The sequence below is a fragment of the Macaca mulatta genome, chromosome 1 (assembly GCF_049350105.2).
Source record: "Macaca mulatta isolate MMU2019108-1 chromosome 1, T2T-MMU8v2.0, whole genome shotgun sequence".
In the NCBI taxonomy this organism is placed as follows: domain Eukaryota; kingdom Metazoa; phylum Chordata; class Mammalia; order Primates; family Cercopithecidae; genus Macaca; species Macaca mulatta.
Genome location: NC_133406.1, coordinates 183936778 through 183949830, shown reverse-complemented (window position 1 = coordinate 183949830; position 13053 = coordinate 183936778). Strand labels below are relative to the sequence as shown.

Here is a 13053-nt window from a genome sequence, read left to right as displayed (position 1 = left end):
GGTTAGAATGAACAGACATTGTTTCTAAATTGGTACTCTTCTCAAGTGATGAATGAAGCCTTAGAAGTTGGTTCTTATCCAACTTTAAATGTCGTTCAGGGTTTTGACATTTCTAGATTCATTTTTACAATTTTTATCTAGTCAATTTTCACTAACATATCAGGGTATTTTTTTCTTTGGAAAGTTGGAAAGTATATGTCAAAGATTATTTCACATAGTATGTTACTTGTAGAACTGAAAGTAATACTGTAATCATAAAGCTTTTAGGAAGGCAAATGTGTTTTTTTCCCCTTGGAATAAATTACAAACTTAAAAGTCAGGTAAATATAGAGATAAATAAGATAATTAATTCAAAGATAAATAAATAATTATTTTAAAATTGACTAGACCCTAGAAAATATAAATATTAATTGTGCAATACTGTGTTTCTTTCAATCATTTAAAGTTGCAGTTTAATATTTGTTGAGAAAATGTAACGTGCTAGACGCTAACAACTGTCTCATTTATCTTTAAGCTTGGATACAGTTTTATAAGATAAGTATTGCTCTTACTTATTGAGTACCTGGTAGTGGTCCGGAACTGTACCAAGCATTTTTTTTTTTTCTTTTTGGTCAAGGTTCTGCTGAATGTATGGAGCATTTTACATCTTTAATTTAATGTTATCTTCGCGATCAGTGTCTAAAGTAGGCTTACTTTATAGACAAGGAAACTGCATTATCTAAGAAGTAATAGCAGCTTATCCAAGGCCACACACCTAGTAAGTCACAGAGCTGGTAGTTGATGTCAAACCTGATTCCAAATGCCATGCTGTTAATGCTCTAGCACTCCAGTTTTTCTTAAAACTGAGAGTTATATAAATTCCTTTTAAAGAAAAAAGAAATTTATGGATCCCCGATTTTGACTTATTTTTAACATACCATTACTTAAGAAACAAAGCCCTACATATAAACTTTATATGTATATAGTTTGAATGCAACTATGAAACCAAAAGAAATTCACAATTTAAATACAAAAAAACCCACACTGGAATCAATGGAATTCAAAGCAGTATCAATAGTATAATGTGATAAATAATAGTGTTTCATAACAACCAAATCATTGTTAGAGAGTTTAATAGTGGAAACAGTAGGAGGAGATCAAATACTAAATTTATATTGTGAGTCAAATAAGATTGGTACAGAGAAAGCGTGTTCACACAAATCTACTATTAAAAAAGCAGAATTAGGCTGGGCGCGGTGGCTCACGCCTGTAATCCCAGCACTTTAGGAGGCCGAGACGGGCAGATCACAAGGTCAGGAGATCGAGACCATCCTGGCTAACACAGTGAAACCTCGTCTCTACTAAAAATACAAAAAAATTAGCCGGGTGTGGTGGCGGGCGCCTCTAGTTCCTGCTACTCCGGAGGCTGAGGCAGGAGAATGGCGTGAACCCGGGAGGTGGAGCTTGCAGTGAGCTGAGATCGCGCCACTGCACTCTAACCTGGGCGACTGAGCAAGACTCTGTCTCAAATAAGTAAAAACAGTATTAATATCTCTGAGATGTTATTTGCTAGTTCATTAAAATCAGACATTATATTTAGGCTGACCTTTGTCAGTGAGCAATCTTTGAATGTCAGCATTAATGGGAACAACTTGATAACCCTGTGGAGTTATGTTGTTTACTTGATGACAAGAGTAGCATGTAAGTGTGGTAAGCAGAATAATACCCACCCCCCATATCTATTTCCTAATTCCCAGAATTTGTGAATATGTTAGGTTGCATGGCAAAGGGTAACGTTGCTAAGCAGCTGACCTTAAACTAGGGAGATGATCCTGGATCATGTAGGTGGGCTCAGTATTAACACAGTGGTTCTTAAAAGTAGAGAAGAGTAGAAGAAAAGAGTCAGAGAAAAAGGTCTGAACTTGGAAACAACATCAGAATGATAAAATGTGAGAAGCACTCAACTGGCCGTTGCTGCCTTTGAAGATGGAGAAAAGGGAGCATGAGTCAATGAATGCAGGCAGTCTCTACAAGCTGGGAAATGCAAAGAAATTCTGCCCCAGAGCCTTCAGAAGGCAACACAGCTGTGCTGACACCTTGATTTTAGCCCACTGAGACATATGTCAAGATTTTAGGATAAAGAACTGTAAGATAATACATTTGTGTTGTTTAAAGCCACTGAGTTTGAAGTATGGCAGCAATGGGAAACTAATACAGCATCATTCTTGAAATCCTTAAATAAATGGCTGGTCCAGTTATTGTTGAGATTTGGAACATTCATTTAGTCTTTACTGCTGTACTTATCGTTAGTGAACTATGGCGATTTGGTATTTTTAATGAACGGACCCATGCGGTGCATCTTACGGGCAGCATGAGTATGCCACTGACTGTTCAGAGCAGGCTTTTATGGGATTGGTGTGGATGACCGGTGATGACCCAGTTCTCACATCACTGCTATGAAACCTTCATTCTTAGAGTAAGCTTCGATGTCATATGATCTTCACTTGAAGTTCACTTAGTCATAAACATAAACAAAAAAAAAAAAAATGAGGTCCCTGAAATTGCATGGCAGTACTTGATTATGAGGTTATCATCCAGGACCTATGTATTAGATGGTCCAGAGTATGTATATGGAGGTTTTTAAAGATTATCATAAGAATTAAAATTCCCCCATGATCTTGGCGACTCACCTCTCCTATCCTTTGTTTCTTTAACTTGAAAATGGGACACCTCATTTGAGGATTAAATGTGTTGGCACTGGTATAATCCCTAGTATTTGATGAGCATTGGCCCAGAGCAGGAATTAGCTCTTTACAAACTAATTCCAGTCCTCTTTCATTATTCCAAACGGTTTTCACTTAACTGAAACAGTTCATCTCTGACTTCAACTCCATGTTATTAATGACTTTGTTCTAGTTACTGGGTAACATCTAAGCTAAATCTCTTTGCTCTTCCCCACTGAGTGTCCACTTCCTATGAGACGAGAAAGCTGAAATGGCCAGACTAAAAGTGTCATATGCTAGAAAGAAAGTCGAGAAGGGAAAGATCTTTCCATATTTGCCTTACACCTTGACCTCATCACTTTTACAATGCCAACCCTGAAAGATCTTGAGGAAATTTTACCCATTTGGGTATGAGTCCTACTATCTCTACAGTTCTTAAAAGCACAAATCAGATTTTATAGATAAGCAGTTGCAGTTGTCATGAGGATTCTAAGGCTTCTTTTCCTTTTTTTTTTTTTTTTTTTTTAAAACAGAGTCTAGCTCTGTTGCCCAGCCTGGAGTGCAATGGTGCAATCTTGGCTCACTGCAACCTTCTCCTCCCAGATTCAAATGATTCTCATGCCTCAGCCTTCCAAGTAGCTGAGACTACAGGCATGTGCCACCACACCCTGCTAATTTTGTATTTTTTGTAGAGACAGGCTCTCCGCCATTTTGCCAGGCTGGTCTCGACCTCCTAAGCTCAAAACCATCAGCCTGCCTCAGCCTCCCAAAGTGCTGAGATTACAGGCTTGAGCCACTGCATCCAGGCCCAAAGATTTATTTGTGATGTCATATTTATCAGTGTTTTCTTGCCTCCATTTCTTTATTTACTTTCAATCATTTTATTTTTGTTTGGCTGTCTCATTCTGATACAGGATTATTTAATTGTTTGCTATTTTCTGAAGGAATTATAGAAGATTGTCAGAGTTGATCAGAAAGTAATTGGTAGAGGTGAATTTGCAGTTTAAAACTTTTGGCTTCCAGCCTCAAGATTAATTCATTCAGCTACATTGCCTCTTTAATTGTAGGTCTGATCTTAAAACAAAAAACAAACAAACAAAAAAAACCCACTCATGTATTTTTGCTACCGTACAAGCTTATTAGTCTTTAACAGTGTTAGTGATTTAAACAGAGAGAGCAACCTTATCCTTTCCGTGGTTTTCTTTTGTGTAGCCTTGGACTGTCAGGAATAGTTTCCTTATTGCAAAAATGGAACTCTGGAATTAGCAAGAAAGTTTGGGCACTGAATGCCAAGAATGAAGGATATTTATTGCATGATTTCTTTATTAACCCAAATTGAAAAAAATTACAAATGAATAACCTAAAACCCACTGGTAGAAAATTAAAAGGAGCAAACAGGATTTAAAGAAAAATCCACTTTCCCATGAAGTAGAATTTGTTGAATTGATTCTTTCCTTGTTTTTCTTTCCTCCATAGTTATTAATGCAACTTGATTTTACTTGGTCAAAAGATGAATGCTTGCTAGTCTGGTAGAGATGATTTGATTTTGTCTAATTCTTTTTTGTTTGTTTGTTTGCTTGTTTGTTTTTTTTGAGACAGAGTCTCGCTCTGTCGCCCAGGCTGGCATGCAATGGCGCAATCTTAGCTCACTGTAAGCTCTGCCTCCTGTGTTCAAGTGATTCTCCTGCCTCAGCCTCCTGAGTAGCTGGGACCACAGGCAACCGCCACCATACCCAGCTAATTTTTGTATTTTTAGTAGAGACAGGGTTTCACCATGTTGCCCACGATGGCCTCGATCTCTTGTCTCCGTGATATGCCCACCTTGGCCTCCTAAAGTGCTGGGATTACGGGCGTGAGCCACCGCACCCGGCCTGTCTAATTCTTTTTAGTCTATCTTATTTAACGTATGGCCAGCTTTTTAACATCATTAACTGCCAGCACCACCTTGAAATGTCTCTAGGTTTCCATGACACCTCAGGCTTCTGTTTTCTTTTTTTCATTCTTGTTTATTCTGAAAACTTTCTTTTATGGGCCCCTCTTTATCTTCCTGGCTGTTAAGTATTGATGCAGTCAAGTATACCGAGCTACTGCAATTTTCTTAGTGAACCCTCTTTTGATGATTTCATCTACTACCATGATGCCGTTTGCTATCTCTATGCTGAAGACTTCCAAATCTTGATGATTTCTGGCCCTTTTATTTCTCTGGATTTCTGAGCACATGTATCAAATTGTTTATCAGATGTTCACATTCTAAAGTCACAGAATCACCTGAAGCTAAATGTTTCTCTCTCTTCCAACTTACTCCTCTGTATTTTTGGGGGTGGGAGAGTGGAGGGGAGGTAAATGAAAATACCATTCATGCAGTTTCCTAAGCCCCAAACTTGGGCAAAATCTTTAATTTCTTCTTTTCCCTCATTTCTTACATACAATAAATCATTAAGGTCTGTACTTTTTTTTCCCTAAGTGTCCTCTGAATTTATCCATTTTTCTTTGATCTGTCAAGTTACCATCTTGCTTCTTGTACTTCAGCTGTTTCCTCTGCTTGGAATACTTTATCCACATCTCTTTTTCCCTAGGCTGCCAATTCCGACTTGTCTTTTAAGTGCAATTACATTTGACACTTGAACAGTATGGGTTTGAACCACATTGGTCTACTTATGCTTGGATTTTATGCCGCCTTTGCTGCCCTGAGACAGCAAGACCAACCCCTCCCCTTCCTCTTCCTCCTCAGTCTACTCAATATGAAGATGATGAGGATAAAGGCCTTGATGGTGATCCATTTCCACTTAATGAGTAGTCAGTATATTTTCTCTTCCTTATGATGTTCCTAATAACATTTTCTTGTCTCTAGCTTACTTTATTGTAAGAATACAGTATATAATACATTTAACATGTGAAATGTGTGTTAATTATTTATGCTATCTCTAAGACTTCTGCTCAACAGTAGGCTATTAGTATTTAAGTTTAGGGGGAGTCAAAGGTTAAACATGAATTTTCGAGTGCACAGGGGTTGACACCCTAACCCCCACACTGTCTGAGGATCAACTGTACCCCTGAAAACCTACTTTACTCACTAAGACTAGGTTAGGCTCTAACTCCTCTTTGCTCCCAAAGCACTCAATGTTCACCTTTTCCAAAGCCCTTAAATTGTGTTATAATTGCACATTTTCTTATTGGTATTTCCCACAAGACTGAAGTACTTAGGAGCAGGAATTATGGCTTTTTTTTTTTAATTCAAATTTTTATCGAGCACCTACTACGGGATGGGTGCTGTTCTAGGCATAGGGGATATAATCATGAAAAACAACATCTCTTTCTTGTGTTTTTATGTTCTGGACAGTAAGTAAACAAATTAACAAGATCATTTTAGGCAAAGATAAGTGCTATGAGAATGAAATATGATGCCGTCACAGAGTGTGACTAGGAAAGAAGAAGGGCTGATTTAGGTTAGGTGTGAGGAAGCCTCACTAAGAAGATAGGTTTGACCTAAGACCTAAAGGATGATAAAGATCTGGACGTTTGAAAATCTGGGGACAGAGTGTTTTCAAAGGAAGGGGAAGAGCAACATCAAAGAAATGAAACAAACTTCAAGTGTTGTAAGCAAAGGAAGATTATGTAATCTCAGGAGTGGAGTGAGGAGAAGAGAAGTAGTTCAGGAGTTTTAAGAGTAGATGGGGACCAGATAACAAAGGGATTTGAAGGCCTTGCTAAGAGATTTGATTGTGTTCTAAATGGGAACTTTTGGAGAGGTGGAGAAGTAACATGAGATGAGTATAGTATAGAATGGGTATGGTGGCAGAGGTAGAAGCAGACAGACCAGTTGGGAAGCTATTGCTGTAGTCTACCTGGGAGATTATGGTGGCTTTAACCAAAACGATAATCTAGATTTGTGTTGGCTAATACAGTAGCTGCTGGCCTGTGTAAATTTAAATTAATTAAAATGAAAAATTTAGTTGTCTGGTCACACTAGCCACATTTCAAGTACTTAATAGCCACATGTGTTTAGTGACCACTGTGTTGGACAGACCAGATAAAAAACATTTCTATCATTGTAGGAAGTTGTGTTCAACAGCCCTGGTCTAGATGGCGAGAAACTGATGGATTTGATATGTATTTTGAAGGGAGAACTAATGAATTACTGATGGGTTAGATAAGGAGGAAAAATAAAGGATTTTGTTTTGTTTTGTTTTGTTTTTGGCTTAAGCAACTGGGATTTTGGGTTTTGGCTTGAGCAACTAGGTAGTGATAGTGGTGTCATTTTTTGAGATGGGGAGAATGGAAAAGAAACATTAGAGAGAGGTGAACATTAAGGATACTGTTTTGGCCATGTTAAGCTAAGAATCCATTAGACATGTAAATGGAGATATCATATATCATCTTTATCTCTCCAGCAACTAGCACAGTAGTAGGTATTCAATAATTACTTGTAGCTCCGTAAAGAGGTGACGTTTGAACAAGGTTCTGATGGCTCTAGGAGTCCAAGCAAGAACAAAAGAATGAAAGTGTAAGGAATATGGTGTATTGGGAACAGTCTGGTGCACAGAGTATATATAGGGAAGTGGAAAAATAAGGCCAGAAAGGCAGGTTGTTGGTTGATCCATTCATTCAACAAATGACACCATTTAGGCACTAGGGATATAGCAGCAGACAAAAAGGCAACAACAACAAAATCCTTGCTATTATGGAGATTGTATTAGTGTGTGGTGGAAGGGTGGTGGGGAAAGACAATAAATGTGACATTTTATGTCATACGTTAGACAGTGAAGAGGTGAGGGGATATGCCATGTAGATATCTGGAGGGGGAATGTTACATATAGAAGGAAGAGCAAACACAAAGGAAAGTAGAAATTCCTGCAGGCCAGAGATCAAGGAAGCAGAACGATCTAGGAGGATTAGAATAACACACGAGGTCAGAGACATAAAGCCAAGTTGTGCAGGGCATTGTAGGTCATTGTAAGGACTTTGGCTTTTACTCTTGTGTAAGATGGGAATCCATTGGAAGGCTTTGATTAGAGGTGTGATGTGATCTGACTTACGTTTAGACTATAGGTGAGCAAGAGTTGAAGCAGGGAAACCAATTAGGAATCAATTGCAGTAATCTGTGTAAAAGATGATGTTGGCTTGGAATAGAGCATAGTGTAGAAGTGTTGAGAATTAACCTTGTTTTGTATGTACTTTCAAGGTAGAGTCAACAGCATTTGCTAACAGATAAAATGTGAGTTCTGAGAGGAAAGAAGTTAAGGATGACTCCAAGGCATCTGGCCTCAGCAAAAAAACAAGGATGGAATTGCCAGTAACTGAAGTGGAGAAGATTGTAGGAGGAACAGGTTTGAGGTGGGATGTTAGGGGGGTGGTTTCAACAATTTAATTTTGGTTTTATGAAGTTGAAATGCTTATTAGGCATCCAAATAGAGATGTAAGTAGGCTGTTGAATAAGTGAATCTGGAGTTCAGGGGAGAGGTGTAAGCTAGAGAGATAAATTTGGAAGCCATCAGCAGACAGACTGTATTTAAGATATTTAAAGCTCTAAGACTGGATGAAATCGCCAAGGTTGTGAGTATGGATAAACAAGAAGTCCAAAGACTGAGCTCTAGAACACTATGACACTAACATGTCTGTTAAAATGTCTGAAAAATGAGGAGGAACCAGTAAAAGAGAATGAAAATGGTCAGTGAGGTGGGAGGAAAATTAGAGGAATCAGGTATCTTGAAGCCACAAGAAGAAAGTGTTTCAGGAAAGATCACCGACTGTCCCTTTTACTGGTGAATATTGAGGTAAGATTAGAACTGAGAATTGACTGTTAGATTTGGCAACATGGAGGTTGCTGTTGTCTTTGAAAAGAACCAATTTATTGGAATGATGAGGACAAAAACCTCATGTAAAGGGTTTAAGAGGGCCTATGAGATAAAAAAGGGGAGATAGTAACTATAGGCAGGAGAGGAGAGACATAGGAGTGGTAACCAGAAGAGAATGTGGAGTCTAAACAAGGTTAGCTTTTTAAAATAGGAGATATTATAGAATGTTGGTATGCCAAAAGGAGTGATTCAGTCAAGAGGAAGGAATGGATACAGAAGAAAGAGGGGCTAATTATAGAAGCCACGTCCCTTGGTAGGTGTGGGAGACAATCCAGTGCATAATCGGAGGAGTTAGTCTTTGAAAGTATATGACCACGGAGTGGTTGGCTATGTGTGGTGGAAGAAAAGATAGTTAGAAATGAGACATTCAAAGAACTTAAAGGCCATATGTTAAGATATTTAAAGCCTTAAGACTGGATGCAATTACTAAAGATATGAGTACAGATAAACAAGAAGTTCAAGGACTGAACTCTAGAGCACCATGATGTTAACATGTCTGTTTACATCACAGATTATCTATAAGATATGACTTATACCTAAAACAGTGACTGTGGTAGCAATGGGGAAAAAGACATTAATTCAGAATGAGAAGGAGTTAGTAAGAAGATTGATTGATGACTATAATGTGAAAAGGTATTAGGAGACATTATCTGATGGCCTGCACTTCAAAGACAATGAGATTTTTGAGGGAGGAAGTTTGGGTAAGAATTTCTTTTAGATCAGAGTTCATTCATTACTAGACTATGCAAATTTGCCAGCATTTAAAATTTCATTAAATTAATGTGAATTAATGCATCTAGGCTCTAATCAACAGTGCCTTCCACTGTATCAGAAAAAGAGACACATTATATGCCTTTGGCTAGAGGTACACTACACTACCTAGTCTTTCAAATGAAAACAAAAATTGCAAAAATGAGACTGAAATCTGATCACATCTCTAGATTTAAGAGTGGGTTAGAAATTGTGCATTATTGCTGCTATGCGGAAAAACAACATTGATACTGTGGAATCCTCTTTAGCATAGACTAACTGGTTTCTTCAACAAAAGAATGTAAGAAAAACAAACAACAGAGTTGGAGGAGTAACCTATGAATTAGAAGAGACGTAAGAGACAAATCAACCAATTACAATATATTGATTGCGTTTGTATAATTAAATCTTCTGATTGGATATTTGATGACATTCATGATTTTTGATATTTGTACATGATAACAATATTGCATATTATGCATACACACATATATTCTTTAAGTTATCCTTTAGAGATATGTACAGATTTGTTTACAGAGGAAGTGAAAGCCAAATTCAATGTGAAATGATGATTGAAAACATACACTTTTACAAAGTTAATAACCAAGACATTAATTACCTTAGACTCTAGAATGTTATAGAAAATTTGACTTATTCCATATGTCCATACATAAATAAGAAAAGCACTATCAACTCAATAAACAGGGGCAAAAGACACAACATTTTCTATGAAGAAATGTATACAGTGTTTTGCAAGTGTTGGAGAATATATAAATCCACCAGTTTTCTGAAGATTTTAGCACTGCCAAACTTTCTTTGGAAAACAGTTGGCGTTATCTTTTCAATTGGAACGTGCACAATAACTGTGACTCAGCAGTTATACTCATCAGTACATATCAAGGAGAAAATCTTGCCATATAGAAGAATGTTCGTATTAGTCCATTTTTACATTACTATAAAGGAATACTGAAGGATGGGTAATTTGTAAAGAAAAGAGGCTTAATTGGCCCACAGTTCTGCAGGCTGTACAGGAAACATGGTGCTGGCTTTTACTTCTAGTAAGGGTCTCAGGATGCTTACAATCATGACAGAAGGCAACTGGGAGCCAGGTTGTCACATGGTGAGAGGGGGAACAAGAGAGGAAGGAGGAAGAGCTAGGCTCCTTTAAACAAGCAGCTCTCTCAGGAGCTGAGCAAGAATTCACTTATTACTGAGGCAATGGTGCTAAACCATTCATGAGGGATGGATCTATCCCCATGATACAATCACTTCCCACCAGTCCCCATGCCCACCATTGGGAATCACATTTCACCATGAGATTTGGAGGGGATGAATATACAAACCATATTAATGTTCACAGCAGCAAATAATAGCAACATTGTAGAGACAACCTAAATACTCTTTAGTGGTAGAGTAGATGAATAAACACAATAGGATATTATAACAATGGTCAAATCAAATAACTATAGCAAACACAACAATAGGAATGAATCTCAATAAAATAACTACTGGAATATTACATAGAGCGTGATACCTGGTTTTTAAAGCAAAGAACAGTTTAACGTATATATGAATTTGAATTATTCAAATATACAAATATATATATGTAGAGAGAGGGGATACACACATGCATATGTACGTATATAAACTGAATAAAAGAGGTGGGAAGGAAAGGATTAACAGGGGTTTCATGATGACAGCTACATTGGGTGAGAAGCAATGGGATGGGGAAGGCGGATCCCTGTATGAATTAGATGGAAGCTGTTGTCAAGGTCTTGGCCTTTTGTCTGAGTGATGGGTTTGTAGGTATTACATTATTAAAAATAGTAATTAAATAAAAGATCATTCATGGACTACTGAAGACAAGTGTCATGAACCAAGCATGATTGATACATTTCTATGTAACTGAGTTCTAACTAAAGAAAAAACTTATGTGTATGTAGCTACGTAAATAATATTCTAAAATCTCGATAGATTTGATCACCAAAAAGGTGTACTCCTATATGTTGATTTTTGGCTAACTTTGGAAAGATTTCTCTTTTTTTTTATTTTTGTATACTATTTTATGTGGCTATTGCCTAAAAATGAATATAACTTGGTCAACTGGAAAATGCTTAGGATTTTTCTGGATAATTAATTTTTTTTTTTTTTTTTTTTTTTTTTTTACCAATTAGAAATGCTGTTTCCGAAAAATTTTTAAAGTACATTAGTTTACTTCTCTGCTGTACTAAGAAAATGATACTGACATGTATGAATGATTCATGATTGAATTTTTTATAATGCTTCAATGTACTTGTATTTTAGAGAGCACAAGAGATTTGACTTACTCAGGCCAGGCTTAGAGCGTAATCCTGGAATTTGCCTTTTCCACTAAATCCTTAATGTAAAACTGTCTTTTTAGGACTCCTTCCTTATGAAATTTGTTTCCCTTTGTCCCTACTCCATCTGGTTAGGGGTGGGGGACAATGGGAAATTTGATTGGTTGAAGTTTTGCTGTAATTTTGCTATGACTTTTCAGTTTTAGATTACTCTGGTTTTGGCTCCAAGCACTCACATTAGTTAAAAGTGCTAATTTATACATTTACATAAATACCTACTTTGTTATAGGCACTCTACTAAATACATATTCATTAATCAAATTATTGTAATAATAAAAACATATAATTACAAACTGAGGTGCGTGTTCTGAAGCTCAGGGGAACGCATCTGTGAGTGCAAAAAGGTGGACTTAGGAAGTCCTGGACTTAGGAAGTGACTTTTAAGCTGAGATCTAAAGGATGATTAGGGCTTAGGTCGTAGTATAGGATTCAGGTCAGTGAAAACAGCTTATACAAAGGAGCTGTAGCAGGAGGAGGTACAGCATGACTAACACTGAAAAATGTAGTGTGACTCAGTGTTGTGACTCAAAGGTGAGACCAAACAACAGAGATGGCAAGGGCCTGATTTATTCAGGACCTAAGAGCAATGGGAAACCTCTGAAGATTCTAAATTGAGAGGCTACTGGAGATCATATTTGTGTTTGAAGAGAATATTTAATGTCTGTCTTTCTGGCTGAACTGTAAGCTCCACGAGTAGAGACACCAACTTTTGGTCTCACCGAGTACAAGTAGGTACTCAATAAATGTTGTGTCACCATTTAGTAGCTTAATGTCTGGCAGACAGTAAGTGCTTAGTAATGTTATGGTTTTCACTGCTCTAGACTGGCTTTTAGTGTAAGACAGTGGCTGCTAAGGATTTAGAGGTTTCATGAAATAATTCATTCCAAGAATATTTGTTGAATACCTGTGATATACTCAGAAATTGCAGCTAAATTTATTTATTAGAATGTCATCACTTCTTTTCTTTTGTGCCCCATCTAGGATGTACAGAGCACAAAAGTGATTGAGAATTGTTACTAAATCAGACCAGCCTACAGTGAGGTGCTACAGCAGATGCACCTGCCCTACGCTATTCACTTTGGTGCTTATAAAGATAGCTTTTATGAAACTATTTCTTCTAGAGTTCTCGGTTTAATTACCTTTCCAAAGTTCATTTGAAATAGTCTCAATTCTTCTTCAGTCATATTCATTTATTTTATATAAATTAGGATACCTTGCCATGTTTCTTCCCAAAGACTAATGATTGCCATTAAAAAATATTTCTTCTGGCCAAGTGCGGTGGCTCATGCCTGTAATCCCAGAAATTTTGGGAGGCCAAGGCGGACAGATCACTTGAAGTCAGGAATTCGAGACCAGCCTGGCCAACAT

The 13053-nt window shown here is 37.3% G+C and overlaps 1 protein-coding gene across 2 annotated transcripts in view; it reads left to right on the top strand.

Moving 5' to 3' along the window:
* PRKAA2 (protein kinase AMP-activated catalytic subunit alpha 2) overlaps positions 1-13053 on the top strand; it is a 62810-nt gene that overhangs the window by 29560 nt on the left and 20197 nt on the right. The gene's annotated exons all lie outside the window — the stretch shown is intronic.